The following is a 14,838-nucleotide window of genomic DNA, read 5'->3' as shown; positions in this document are numbered from 1 at the left end:
TCGGTATTCAATTCAGGACTTAGGAGGATGCGACATTATTACAACAAACGATTCCCCAGGAACCAGAACCTACGTCTCACAGTCACACTGCACTGCAGGTTATTTTGTAACTCGTTAGGCATGTTGGCGGCTGATCGCGGATCGGCTCTGCAAGTGCAACTGCAAGGCGCGAACTTCAATATGAAGGCCGTGCATGTGCAATGACCAAAGCCAATAAAGGCCCAAGTTACAAGACAACAACAAGGTATTACCACAACTACTAACGTTAAACCAGGTCTTAATTTCTCGATTCATCTGATACTTCGGTAACAATCATGAATTAGCTAGTACTAATTCCCAGTACCAGTCCCATATACTATAATGGTGTATTCTGTTACAATGTAGCATATGTAAACAAGTTGACTTCTTTACTGAGCAGGTCAAGACCTGGATGTACCAGTCCCATATACCGGTACTATCTCCTATTATAGTGTCTTATGCTTGCACGCCAACTTGTCCGAGGTCTGACTCTGGGTTTTAATGGTCAAACAACTTCTGCTTTATGATCCTGATAGCTGGATAGTTATCAATTTGTCACTTGAAAGCCTCCAGCTTCCAGCTTACATTTTATGTACTGAGGGACCATTTTCCCATCAAGTATTTTTATGGAACGTAATGAAGTTTAAATCAAGATTCTCTGCGAACAGCTCAAGACTGGGAGTGGATATGCCAGCCCCATAACAGTGTACATGTACTACATTCTACGTTAGTACATGCATGCAAACATACTTTTCTGAGGTAGGACTCTGTCTGAGTATTAAAAGTCAGAAAGCCTTTGTCTATGTTACAGACAGACTGCATAGTCAAAGTTACCACCCTACATCTTATGGACTGAGGGACCGTCTTTCCATCAAGTTACTTCCATATAATTTTCAAGTTTTATTATAACTGAGACTTAGAGTTCAAGAGCAGCTTGAAGTAAAAGTAAAACCAGCCCCACACTTCATTATTTTGTGCCAGTGTACGGTATGCAAGCCAGCCTGAGCTGAGACTGTTACACAACCATGACCTCTCCGCCTCATCCTGTCCTTACATTATTCTCACTTGTCATCAGCTTGTCTATACTGACTTCGAAGCTCTTCTTGCATGACCACATCGATCAACCTAAACACCTAGACTGTTACCCAGCACAAGCTTCAGAAAACACCTCTCTCTGCCCTAGCTTTGATAAGTATGATGTGTGCAACTCGAGCACATTGCTGCTTCTTCAAGCTTACCAGAGGCAACAAAAATCCACCAGTGTCCTCAACTTTCGTTCAGCCAGCCAAATTGCAATTCTCCTGCTACTAGGTGGGCAAGTTGAGAGCAATCCTGGACCAGCTTTTCCATGTGCCATCTGCAACAACAGTGTTGGAGACCATGATCATGCTCTCTTATGTGATAGTTGCAACACCTGGTGCCATACCTCCTGCGTTGGTGTTACAGAGGGTTCGTATGAAGTTCTCACCAAGCTCAGTAGCTTCTCCTGGGTATGCTGCAGATGCCATGGGATAAATGCCGAGTTAACCAACTCCTTTGGCCACTCCGATTTCACTTCACACAACCGTTTCTCATCTTTGGATGCAAGCAGTTCAACTGATGACAGCATAGAGCCCCCACTGACATCAACCCCAACTTCTGGAAGGCTGCCACGTCCGCATTTTTCACCTAAAAATCGTAGGAAAGTTCTCAGTGGTATGGTCATAAATTGCAATGGGCTCAAAAGCACCTTGAAAGTTTCCCAATTTCAAGCGATTTTAGATGACCACAAACCAGATATTGTTCTTGGTTGTGAGTCCAAGCTTGGTAGCAACATTCCAACTTACAGCATATTTCTGAGATGCTACAATGTGTTCCGGAAAGATCGAAATGAGCATGGAGGTGGTGTCTTTATTGCAGTTCACAACTCTCTTACAATTGTGAATTGTCCGGAATTTGACTCAGATGGTGAAATTATATGGTGTAATCTACAATTTACCAATGCAAAGCCGCTCTTCATAGCTTCCTACTACCGTCCACCATCAAGCCTTAGGAAGAGTCTTGAAGGCTTGCATCTTTCCCTATCGAAACTCATGTCCAAACACAGGAGAAGTCATCCTAACATCATCATTGGCGGAGATTTCAATCTCCCTGACATTGATTGGGAGACAAATTCTACCAAAAGTTCAAATCGTGCAAGTCTTCATCAACTCCTGCTAGACACTATGCTAGATTTTTCCTTGGCGCAAGTTGTCAGAGATGTCACACGCCACACGTCAGGGAACATCCTGGATCTCATACTGACTTCAAACCCAAACCTGCTTACTAACATACATACCCAACCGGGTATCTCGGATCATGATGCTGTCATATTCACTTTTTCTGGAAGTCCTAAGTTCACCTGTGCCCCACAGAGAAAGATCTACCAATTTCATCGCGCTAATGAAGACGGGCTCAAAGAAGCAGTAGAAGAGTTTTCCTCTAGCTTCCTACTGTCATCCCCAGAGCTATCCTCGGTTGACGTAAACTGGAAGAAAATCCTTGACTTCCTTACAGAATCTATGGAAAAGTTTATCCCATCAAAGATGAGCAAATCCAGACGGCATCTTCCCTGGATCACACCTGTCCTCAAGAGACAAATGAGAAAGAGGGATAGACTGTTCAAGAATGCTCGAAAAGACCCAAGTACTTCAAAATGGAAACTATACCGTGAGCATCGAAACAAGGTAGCGAAACTTGTTCACCAGGCTCACCAAGAATATGTCAATTCTGTCATAGGAGGCAGTCTCAAAGAAAACCCCAAAACCTTTTGGAGTTATGTCAAACAGTGCAGATCAGAGAGTGTTGGAATCCCATCACTACGTACTGACAGTGGCTTGTTCACAACCGACAAAGCCAAAGCCGAGTGTCTAAACAAATTCTTCCACTCAATACATACCGGATATCAATCCTGCCATTCTGACTCCAAGGGCACCTCTCCTTATCCTGCCATAGGCCATCTTCACATTAATAGACCTGGTGTGGCTAAACAACTACGGAATCTCAACCCGTCCAAAGCTTGTGGCCCTGACCAACTTTCTCCTAGATTACTCAAGCTTGTTGCTGAAGAGATCGCACCAGCACTAGCATTTCTTTTCCAGCAGAGCATCAACACTGGAAAGGTTCCATCTGACTGGAAGTACGCCCTTGTAACACCTGTCCATAAATCTGGTGATAAGTGCATCCCTGCGAATTACCGACCCATATCATTAACATGCATCTGCTGCAAGGTCATGGAGCATGTCGTGCTTAGTCACATCTCCAAGCATGTTTTTAGGTACAACATCTTCGTGAATGAGCAGCATGGATTTCGCCAGAAGCTGTCCACCAACACCCAACTTATCTCAGCAACACACGATTGGGCACATACACTCCAATGCAGGGGACAGACAGATGTGGCTTTTCTGGACTTCCAGAAAGCATTTGATCGTGTCCCCCACTGCCATTTGGAAACCAAACTAAAATTCTATGGAATCACAGGGGATACACTCCGTTGGACAATGGCACTGCTATCTGATAGGCAACAGGCAGTAATTGTCAACGGCTCCAGGTCATCATGGCTGCCAGTGACATCAGGAGTGCCCCAGGGATCCGTAATAGGACCAGCTCTTTTCTTACTCTACATCAACGACATTACCAGTAACATCCAATCTACTATGCGACTTTTTGCTGATGATAGTGTTATCTATAGGGACATCCACTCAGAAGATGACAACATCTCCCTTCAACGTGATCTTGAGGTCTTATCCAACTGGTCCAAAGTCTGGCTTATGTCATTCAATGTGAAGAAATGTGCAGTGCTCACCATTACAAGAAAGCGTAGACCCAACATGTACAACTATACACTATGCAATGAATCCATCCCTAGAGTTGACAGCTACAAATACCTGGGAATTACAGTCACCAAAGACCTCCGATGGAATGAACACTGCCAGGAAAAGGCCAACAATGCCAGCAAAACTCTTGGCCTGCTGCGCAGAACTCTTGCACCATGTCCAAAGACTGTAAAAGAAAATGCATACAAAGCCCTGGTTCTCCCCAAACTTGAATACAGTCCAGAAGCTTGGAATCCCTACACATCACAGTGTGTTGAAAACCTTGAACGAATCCAGAGAGCAGCTGCACGTTTTGTAACCCGGGACTACCGAACGACTACATCATCTTCGAGTCTCGTGAGACAGCTTAGATGGGATCCTTTGCACACACGTCGCCTCCTTGCACAATCCACAATGTTCTTCAAAATACGGCAGCAACTTGTAAATATCTCCTTCCCAGCTTTCATAACACCAGCCCCATACATCAGCAGAAATGACCACAGCCTCAAGCTTACAGTACCTGTGGCCACCATAGATTCCTACAAGTTTTCTTTCTATCCTCGAGCCATCCGTATATGGAACTGTCTACCACATCAAGCAGTAACAGCACAAACCCTTGCTGCTTTCCAAGAGGCTGCCCTTCCAGCCATCCGAAGGATGAAGCCTCCCATTAGTGACAGGATGCTGTAATTCAAGAGCATCTTTTACTTGCACATGTATCACGTTTTAATTGTACATATACTGATATCATCACGTGCACCATCACATACTGCCACTGCACCAACCCATCCCAGTCTAGCTGTGCTTGCAGCTGCTATAGGGATTACTCCATCAAGATCAAGATCAAGTACTAGTAGAACTAGTATAAGTCTACTGGCCACCACACAAGGTTTAATAGTTTTATTGTACGGTATTGAAAAGCAATTAGACCTCGGTCCTCATCTAGCTAGTACTAGTAGTAAAAGTAGTAAGCTAGACCATTTTCGCATTAACCTGATTAACAATGACCAATGTTAATAATATGGACTTGTCTTGTATTCGGTGAAATGAGATTTCATGAGTATTAAATAATTTGTGCACATCACCCCTATGTCAGCTGATGTTGTCTTCCCCAAGAATTTTTTTTGGGGGCCAACAATACAATAGGATTAACACAAGAACTTCATTGCCACCAACTCAAATAGTTAGCTATCCCATCTATAAACTCACAATTTGACAATGGGCTACCTGAATTACCACTCAATACCAGATACCTGAATTTATAGTGTACCTATCACACCTATGATGAACCCCGGTTACCGGTACTTGCTTGTTCTAAAATGTTCATCTGTGCTTAGACAGAAAGATCCGTTTGTCCAGAGGAGTCTTTTATTTTTTGACTTTATCGCTCTCCTCCATATGATCTGTGAAGCCAGACGCAGTCTCTGTGGAACATATCCCCAACAACCAGATACAGACCAATCTTTCGGTGAAATCTGTGCTGTGCACACCTGTATTTTACTCGGATGAGATGTGTGACATTTCCTGTCATCTTGTGGATAACCTTGATAAAGGTTATTTCATTTAGGTAGAACAAATGTTTGATTGGCATCAGTTGTAATTTTTGTCATAATAGTATCCCCTGAACAGAGTTCGGAGGATACTATGGATTTGGCCTCATCGCGCCGCATCCGCCGCCGCAGAGATTTCCTTGTAAGCGCTCTACCAGCTGTGTTTCTTCTCCGATCATCTTCAAATTTGGCGTGAAGGTGTATTATGGTATTAGAGACAAAGAAGCCTATTGTTTTTGGTTATGGCACCCTTGCTTGTTCCGTCTTTATGCATGAAAAGGTAAAAATGTAACAGGGTCTGCTTGTGTTTGCAACGCTGACCTTGTTCCTTGACCATTTTTTATTTTTTTTTTCAAATTTGGTATGTAAATATGTATCATAGTCAAATCTATACACCTATGCCTATTGATAATGCTGCCCTCACTGTTCCACCTTTTACAAAGTCAAAGGCCATCCTGATCATGTGCTTATTTATTCAATAACTTGATTGTTACTCGATGGATTTTATTCAGACTTGCTGAGGAGATGTATGGGTGGTCATTCTACATGAAGGACACAACAGTTTGTGGTGACGACGCCCTTAGTGTTCCGACTTGGAGGCCATGTCACATTTCTTGTATATAATGCTGTATAAGCCACATTTCTTGTCGGATTTTATTCAAACTTGCTATGGAGGTTTATGGGGAGTTATTCTGTAGGTAACGAAAATTTTCATTGCCAGCGCTCTCATTGTTCAAACTTTTATAGGATGACATGTCATATTCCTTGTATGTGCAATATATACTAGCCTCATTTCTCATCGGATTTTATTGTATCCTGTGACAGTTGCCATATTATACAGCATTCTGGCCCAAAAAGTACTAGTAATCCAGATGGGGTATGGGAGACGGGTTCGGGGGATACGTGTGCTGGATTGCGAGTGCTCTAGTTTTTATTGGTGTAATAATTTTGTGATATATTCACATGTAGTTTTGGGAACTTACAATATGGCCTTTTTTACGATCAGTGGTGTAACTTTTGTACTCGGAGGGTCAAAATTTCAAACAAAATATTTTTTCATTATTCTGTTTGATTCCTATTTGAAAGTATTCAAATTTTTGAAAAAATAACATTTCAGACCTTAAAGCTGAAGGGTTATTGGTGTAATTTAAGGAAAACCCTGGCACCTGAAGTAAATTTAAGCAAAATTTTGCTTTCATGAATTGCACCATATTGACAAAACTCTGTAGTCAAACTTCACCATGCAAAGTTTATATGGTTAACAACAATATATAGTTTGTGAATCAAAACTATTTGGGGGTTGAATATAAAGTGAATTAAAAAAAAATACATGAGATTTATAAATTTTTGCTGAAAAATACCAATTGACATGTAATTTTTAAGATTTTAACTATTTATTGAAGGGCAGGCCAGGTCAAACTCTTACTATAACAAGTCTTTAAGAAGGGCTACCTTCCTATGTAGGTTAAATGAAATTCCAATCATTTCTTTAAAACTTGGATTTTTCACACATGGATGTTTCGGAGGTGACAGTTAACATATTAGAATGTTTCGGAGGTGACATTAATACTAATACTCACTTATTTTGAGAATAAGGGACAATAACACAAAAACTTCTTCTTTTTATCAATGTTTTTGATAATTATAACTCGAGAACAAGAAATTAACTCCTGTTTCAAGCAGATAAACCACACAGAACAAGTGTTTTTCTACACTTCATTAATTAGCATGGGTACCGGTAGTTTGCCTTCCATTTGGACGAAGGATGTAAGCTAAATATTGTAATCTGAAGAAACATGGCATTCCATTTTCTACCTTAACTTGAGATGAGGGTGTGAGATCATTTTAGTAATGTTTCTTTGCTCTCTGAACATTTTATTCCACAACACCAGGGAAGAATCACTTCGTTTCGGAGGTGACATTCAATGTTAACATTGTGTTAAAATATTAATTTACAGTAAGAATATGATGGACATAAGCTAGATATTGTATACCAGAAGAAACATGGCATTCCATTTTCTACCTTAAATTGAAATGAGGGTGTAAGATCATTTCAGTAATGTTTCTTTACTCTCAGAATATTTTATTCCACAACACCAGGGAAGAATAACTTTGTTTCGGAGGTGACATTCAATGTTAACATTGTGTTCATGTATTCATATAGTATGTCCCCCCCCCCCCCCCCCAAAAAAAAAAAAAAAAAAAAAAATTACAATAAGACTTTTGCATTGATAGCACCCAATATGATTAAATCAACTAAATTCTACTTTGGGGTCTTAAATTATAACATCTTAGCTCTATTTTGCAGAAAGCCCCAGTCAATTTGGTTAAGTGATCTCAAAGAAATGTGGATTGTTATAAAGGATGTCAGGAGTCTGATTCTTCCAAGTTCAGTACTTGGATGCTCTTGGAACTGCATATTAATGTGTAAACACATGCAGAACTTGGAGGGAAGGGATTCCTCACATGCTCTACAAAAATCCTCAATTCTCTTTGACCTCTGAAGCAAATTGAATGGGGTTTTCTGTAAGGCGTGGGCAATGAGTTATAGTTTCAATCCCTTACATTGTATTTTAGATTGATTCACTATCTTTAAAGTTATTGTTGCGGAGGGTACCACTGTAATTTTTTGGCAGGGACATACGGTATGAATACCAAAAGCAAAAATTCTTATTTGACTTGTGTACATTTTTGTTTGCACATAGTTTTATAAATAGATTAATTCAAGGATGTTCATGAATTCTTCATCATCCTTGATAGCCACCATACAAATGTTATAATACTGGTGAAAGGTGCTTGGTTCATCTGGGATAAATTTTCTATGTACCACACCAGATTCATTTAAACTGTTGACATTACTAAAATATATTTTACATATCATTTTGAATTGATTGAAAATTACCTGCAAATCATGCATATGTATTTAACAGTCACTTTTGAGAGTAAAAAGTATATGATAAGAAAAAACATTTTATTGTTTTTGAGGTGACACAACACAGAGACAACCCAACTTATCAGGTGTTAACTATTTAGTGAACATTCATGTCTTTCTTCATGGCTTTAATTTTCAAATATAAGCTCTTTCTTTCAGTTCTTACTTGTTATTTTGTTTGGTTATTCTCTTTCATGATAATGGATACCAGCTCATATTTTGTTTGAGATTGTAATTCATACTAATCTTTAACAGGTTTTTACAGTTTGGTTAAGACAACAGTTTGTGTTTCCCAGCTGAAGAGAGCAGCATAATGCTTTTCTGTGAACTTGAGGGGAAAATTTGTTTTTGTTCAGTAATTTTCCCCATCAACTTCACAGAAGGTCCCGGACACAAACTGGTCTCAAATAAACCTAAAAGGGACCGAAACTGGAAAAGGACAAGTTAACCTCAATAGACATGAGGGTTGAGTAAATATAGCAATATTAGTAAAACACATCGGTGAGAGTTTGAGGAAAGTTAGGCAATCCGTTCCAGAGTTATGGATTTTTAAAGTTTCTGCTCAGTCAAAGCTGAATGAGAAGACTTCTATAGCTTGTGATGTCACATGTGTACAAGGATATAGAGAAAGTATCAAGAAAATTCAACATTCTGTATTTTCACTTTTCTTGCATAACAAAACACATGACTTCTCTCTTTTGGACGGCAGGGTGAATAATATTGCCCTAAAATACATCAGAAGCAAGTTGAAGAAATGTGCACTTTTTTCAAAAACTAAAGTTTTGTGAAATTCACTTATATTTTCCTTATATCGTTGTATGCATGTGACATCATACACTGTCGTAGTCTTCTCATCCTGCAGTGATTGCGCAGATACTTAAAAAACCCATAACTTTTGAATGGATTGTCCAATTTCCCCCAAACTTTCAATGATATGTTTTACTGTTGAACATTTGCATTCACTCAATCCACATGTATATGAAAGTGGACTTGTCCTTTAAGAAACCATTTTCTTTTCCTTGAAATTCCAGTACTTAAAGCCAAATTCTAAGATAAAACATAATAACAAAACAAGGTAAACACCTCATCAAAAGTACTGAAATAGAACTACAAATCTTGTTTGTTTTTTTTTAATCTTTCCCTTTCCAGTCCTTGGGAGTTGTTCCTCTGTTCACTTTAGTTGTCACATAACTTCAATAATCTTAAAAAATACAATGTCATAAACAGTTTGGTTCAACTCGGAAAATGTAATAATTATTGTCATATTAACAAAAAATCACATAATTTTGTTTATGATTACCACATTGTACTTGGAAAAACAACAACTATGAATTCAAGAACAAGTTGTGCACCAGCTATAGGCATGTGGCCTTTTTGTGGAGTTTGATTATTTGATGATTTTTTTTTTTTTACATTCTTTTTTTTTTAAGATTAAAGAACTGCCACATGTATTACTTTGGTATCAAGGGAATTCTGGTGAGCTATGTATACAAAAGTCACTTCTGTTGTGATGATTTTGTAGATATAATATGTATTAGAAAATATTAATAAATAGTGAAAAGGAACTGAAGTCTTGCCTTTCACTATCACACAACAATATGGTGTTAACAGACAATGTCACCTCCGAAACACAGGAAAAAGCAACCTACATGGAAAGCTGTGATTGGTAAATCTTCACAACTAAATTGCTTGTTGGAAATCAAGCTTCTAAGATGAAAGCATCTATATGTTTACTTAACTAAAGCAGGAGAAATGATCTTGATTACAATATTATATATACAACAGATGGGTGTATTTTGTGCATTCTCATTGTTAAAAAAAAGTGAAAAAATGTAAATTTGCCCTAAAACGTACAGTCTAGTAATAAAAAAAAGAGTGAGAGTGTGGTAGTTGATTTCTCCACTTTGAGACTTATGTTACTAAAATAAATGAAACCATTGGTGTACATGATATGGTTTCTCTTCAACAGAAATGAACAAAAAATCTTGTTAACAGTGTTTTGTCACCTCCGAAACAGTAATTTTTAGTTTTTATTGAATCTTTTATTAATCCCTAGAAAATTCTCACTTCCTGTTGCCATATTACTATTGTCATCCAAAAGAGATTCCTGTCAATTGGACAGAATCAAACAAAATTGCTTTGTCTTCGAGAAATTATCAAATATAATATGCCTGTTGTTTCGGAGGTGACAAGTGTTTCGGAGGTGACAAGTGTTAACGGAAAATTGTAAATTGCTCCGAAATGAAAACAACAGGCTATATTTCTACTACCTTCCTTCAGAGATAATGTGAGGGGATATGTTACATTTTTGCAAATGTAATGTATAACTGATGTCAAGAATAAAAAAATTAAATACATAAATCTGTTGTCTCGGAGGTGACAGAAATGTTAACGGAAAAGTTACATAAATTTATAAACGCTCACCAAAAAATGATAAGTTATTTGAATTGAATAATCTTTAGATCAAAGTTAAGTCAGATTGATTACTATTCTGTTTTGATGGAAATTAGCAAAGTTGAATTTTATAATTGTGAACAAGAGCTAACTCAAAAGAGGGGTTAATTGTTAACGGAAAATGTCACCTCCGAAACATAAAGTTTGGACAATTTCAGTATTTAAAGAAGACAAAGCAGAACCTGGTAAACATAATAGTTCTTAAAGTTGGATACCTGTCTATCACAACAGCAACAAAAATAATGAAAAGGAATAAACAATTTAATATGCTAGCTCTAACAAAAATACTATGTCAGAGTGAGTACACCAAAAGAGTTGGATTTCAAGCATGTAAGTGCCTGCCACATCTGAAAGAAAAAGAGAGGAAAGTTCATTAAGGTACCCAAGGTAGACACTGTGGATGGTAAGTTTATGAGAAAAAATAATGCATATCTGTCAGTGTATAAGAAAGTTATACACCAATTAGTGCCAATACTGCATTTTACACCACTGATTGTAAAAATGGCCATATACAAAGTTTTGTATTTGATTCACATCAATATTCCGTGGAAGGAAATCTTATGGCAAATGGAGGATTACCTGGGTAGATCTGATCTACAACGTGTAGCTTAGCTACACAACAATGAGATTCTAGCCTGCACCTCTATAAATATGCTGATGACATGTGGCATATGGAGTGTGGATACTTGATGATGCATTTTATGTGTTTTAAGTAAAGCAAGGTCTATTGGACGACATTTTAAAAGGCTACCGTATATGGTCAGATTGCGTGCTTTGCTTTTATTTTAGCTACCTACTTTGGTGTCTAGGTCAGAGCCTGTTCATTGATCAGGATTGAATCCGTGGCTGCTCGTGATCAATAGCCTGGGCTGATCTCATTCAATATGGAAAGTGATATTCTAAAAGTCTGTAAAACATACATATGGCAGGGAGGGATGCCAACTGCTGGAGACCAAGGACTCAATGTAGCGGTTACTCATAGTCAAATACATCTTCAAATGCTCGCACAGCTTGATAATATTCTTAAAGGACAAGTCCACCTTCATATACATAAGGATTGAGAGAATGCAGCAATATTAGTAGAACACATCAGCGAAAGATTGAGCAAAATTGGACTATCCGTTCAAAAGTTATGAATATTTTAAGTATCTGCGCAGTCACTGCTGGAAGAGAAGACTACTACAGTATATGATGTCACATGCGTACAACTATGTAAGGAAAATAAAAAGAGAATTTCACAAAACTTTACTTTTTGAATAAAGTGCACAGTTCTTCGACTTGCTACTGACATACGCTATATGTTAAGGGTAATATTATTCCCCCTGCCTTCTGAAAGAGAGAAGTCGAGTGTTCTTTTGTTATGGGAGAAAAATGGAAATATGTTGAATTTTCTTTATTCTTTCTTTATATCGTTGTACTCATGCGACATCACAAGCTATAGTAGTCTTTTCATCCAGCCGTGACTGAGCAGAAACTTCAAAAATTCATAACTTTTTAACGGATTGTCCGATTTTGCTCAAACTCTCACTGTTGTGTTCTACTAATATTGCTGCATTCACTCAACCTACATGTCTATGAAGGTGAACTTGTCCTTTAGGCATTCACTGAGCATGCTGAGACCACATCTTCTGGAAGAGAATTAAGACAACATGAAATTTCTTTCACCCAAAGTGACCTGTCCAAGACTCATACATAAAAAGATAGCTAAAAATTTTTCAACTTGCATATGAAATTGCTGCCATGCCACATCTACTACTGAAACTGACAAAATGCAGATGACTTTGTACTGCCTTTTGACTCTTAAGCTTTTCTCAGAATACTGCATGCCAATCAAAGCTAATGGAGCAGGGAATGCATTATTCCTCTGATGAATCAAAATTCAATGCACATGTAACCATGATGGGAGCCTCTAATGACTGGAAACAAATTATGTTACCAAGGGCTTGACTTACAAGTTAACATTTTGACTCTCACTATATTTTGATACCCCTCATAGAAATCTTCACACGGCACTGAAGGGATTCTACCATCAACAAATGATGAAGTCGACGTGATATTACTGAGAAGCTGAATAGACAACCATCATACATCACAATGAAGAAGCATCAGCAGACAAATGTTCCTGGTAAGTTTGTGGAAATGTTTCATTCTCTGACTGTGTCATGAAGTGCAATCAATATAAAGATTGATCAATTGGTAGTCTGTTGTTTACACATAGTAGGTGATATTGACTGCCTGTTGGGGCAGTGTCTCTTGCTTGACTAGTACAGTGGTTGCATTGGGAGTTGTATCCAGGGGATTGCTTAGTTTGGACTTTTAAAATAAACACACGTATACTCACACACTCCGCAAAGAAGAAGGAGAAGTAGAAACTCCTGATATATGGAAAAAGAATGTTTTCAAGTATGGTGAGTCTCATGGAACTGCTGTAGTGAATTTTAAAGAAGAAATGTGCAGTTTTTTACTTCAACATTTTGAGTAAACATTTCAAGAGTCCATCATGGAGTTATCGGGTTGATACTATAAGTAATATACATTATACAAGGCTTTAATAAGAATTACCCACCTGAAAATACGTCTGTACATTTGTAATTAAAGACAGTTTGAAACACTCCAGGCAAAGCTGAATGTGTCCAAAAGTTACTGTGGACAAGTGATTGATTATTGCAAATGCCTGAGCGAGTAATGTGAATTATTTGATATACCTTGTAAAATGGTAGCAGGATTTCAATTCTGTGGCGGCCATTTTCACAAGATTCTGTTTAGGAACCACCAACTCCTAGCTAACTGAACCACGTTCAAATTTCATAATCGTATTGTGGATACAAACTTTTATTGGTTACCAGCACTGAGCAGTGATATGGAACACTTTCCTACATCAGTTTAGATTTTTTGAACAGATAGTAAGAATTCGTGAAGCACTGAAGACCATTTTTATTGTTGTTGGTTGTTGGTTTGTTGACATACACCGTACAAGATGCTTGTCAATTTGCACAATGTCTGCCCACTTTTGCCGAGTTGGGATTGTAGTGTCTGTCAAACATTTTATGCTATAAGTTCTGTGTGTATCATTGTTATCAACATGCTTCATCTTGTATGTGTGATTTCTTGTGTTCCAGTGTCCAGAGAGATGACATCTCCAGTGAATTATTACAAAGGGAGTGCTAGGAGAGGACAGGGTGTAGGTTTCGCTGCATCAACTAAAGGTAAGAATCTCACTTTGTAATTTGCATACTGTCTTGTAAGAACATGTAATATTCCACCCCTTGTAACTTGAAAGGGATGGCATACTCTGTAGTTTTGGTTGAGATGGGGGATTTAGATTTAACTTTCTTAGGGATGATTAGGAACCACTAATGAAATAATAAAGAGCATACAATTCTAAGAGACCTGTATTCAAAGTTTATTTGATGAAAATTGGTTTTGAAGTGGCTTAGATTTCCCAAAACAAGGTAAAACAATGTGGTCCTAATGAAAGGTTGGACCAATCTTTTATTAGGACCTCTTTCTTTTTGGATATCTCGGTTATTTTAACCTGTTGAAGACTACATAGTCCCGAGTATACTTGGGGTAGGTGTCTATGGCAAATGCGTGTTGTAAAATCAGCCCGTCTCGAGACGGGTTAAGAGGCAATTTTCTTTAGTGAACTAAACTTTGAATTCCTCCTAGAATTGTATGCTCTTTCATATCATATACCTGGAGGTTTATCATTTTCTCACAAAATGTTGGAAACCTGAAGCCCCATCTCGACCAAAACTATACTACATGTATCTCTTTGGCTTGCTCCTCTTCTAAGAGGAAGGAATGATCATGTCTGTGTAAAGGCGACTCCCACTATAATGAAGTTGTCGGGACCGGAAGTTTTCTTCCATTTAAATATCAAACTTTCGCTATTTTGTATAACCGAACAAATAAACAATAAAGATATAGAGCAGATAATGTTGTGTTCTGAATATTTACTTCATTGTCACCAGAATTTCGTTCTAACAGTGTTTGTTATAATGGGAGTGCACTGTACAACATAATGTCAAGAGGTACACATGTACCCCCT

The 14,838-nt window shown here is 38.1% G+C and overlaps 1 long non-coding RNA gene across 1 annotated transcript; it reads left to right on the top strand.

Moving 5' to 3' along the window:
* The first annotated feature begins 159 nt into the window (after positions 1 to 159).
* Positions 160 to 13,990, top strand: LOC139730325 (uncharacterized). Its single transcript, XR_011710918.1, has 3 exons — positions 160 to 244; positions 12,784 to 12,912; positions 13,907 to 13,990. It is a non-coding gene; the product is annotated as an uncharacterized lncRNA (long non-coding RNA).
* The last annotated feature ends 848 nt before the right edge of the window (positions 13,991 to 14,838 follow it).

Source organism: Diadema antillarum, unplaced genomic scaffold (assembly GCF_040938485.1).
Source record: "Diadema antillarum isolate AM-2024a unplaced genomic scaffold, OU_Dant_1.0 scf00000022, whole genome shotgun sequence".
In the NCBI taxonomy this organism is placed as follows: Eukaryota; Metazoa; Echinodermata; class Echinoidea; order Diadematoida; family Diadematidae; genus Diadema; species Diadema antillarum.
This window is presented reverse-complemented; position numbering and strand designations above follow the sequence as displayed.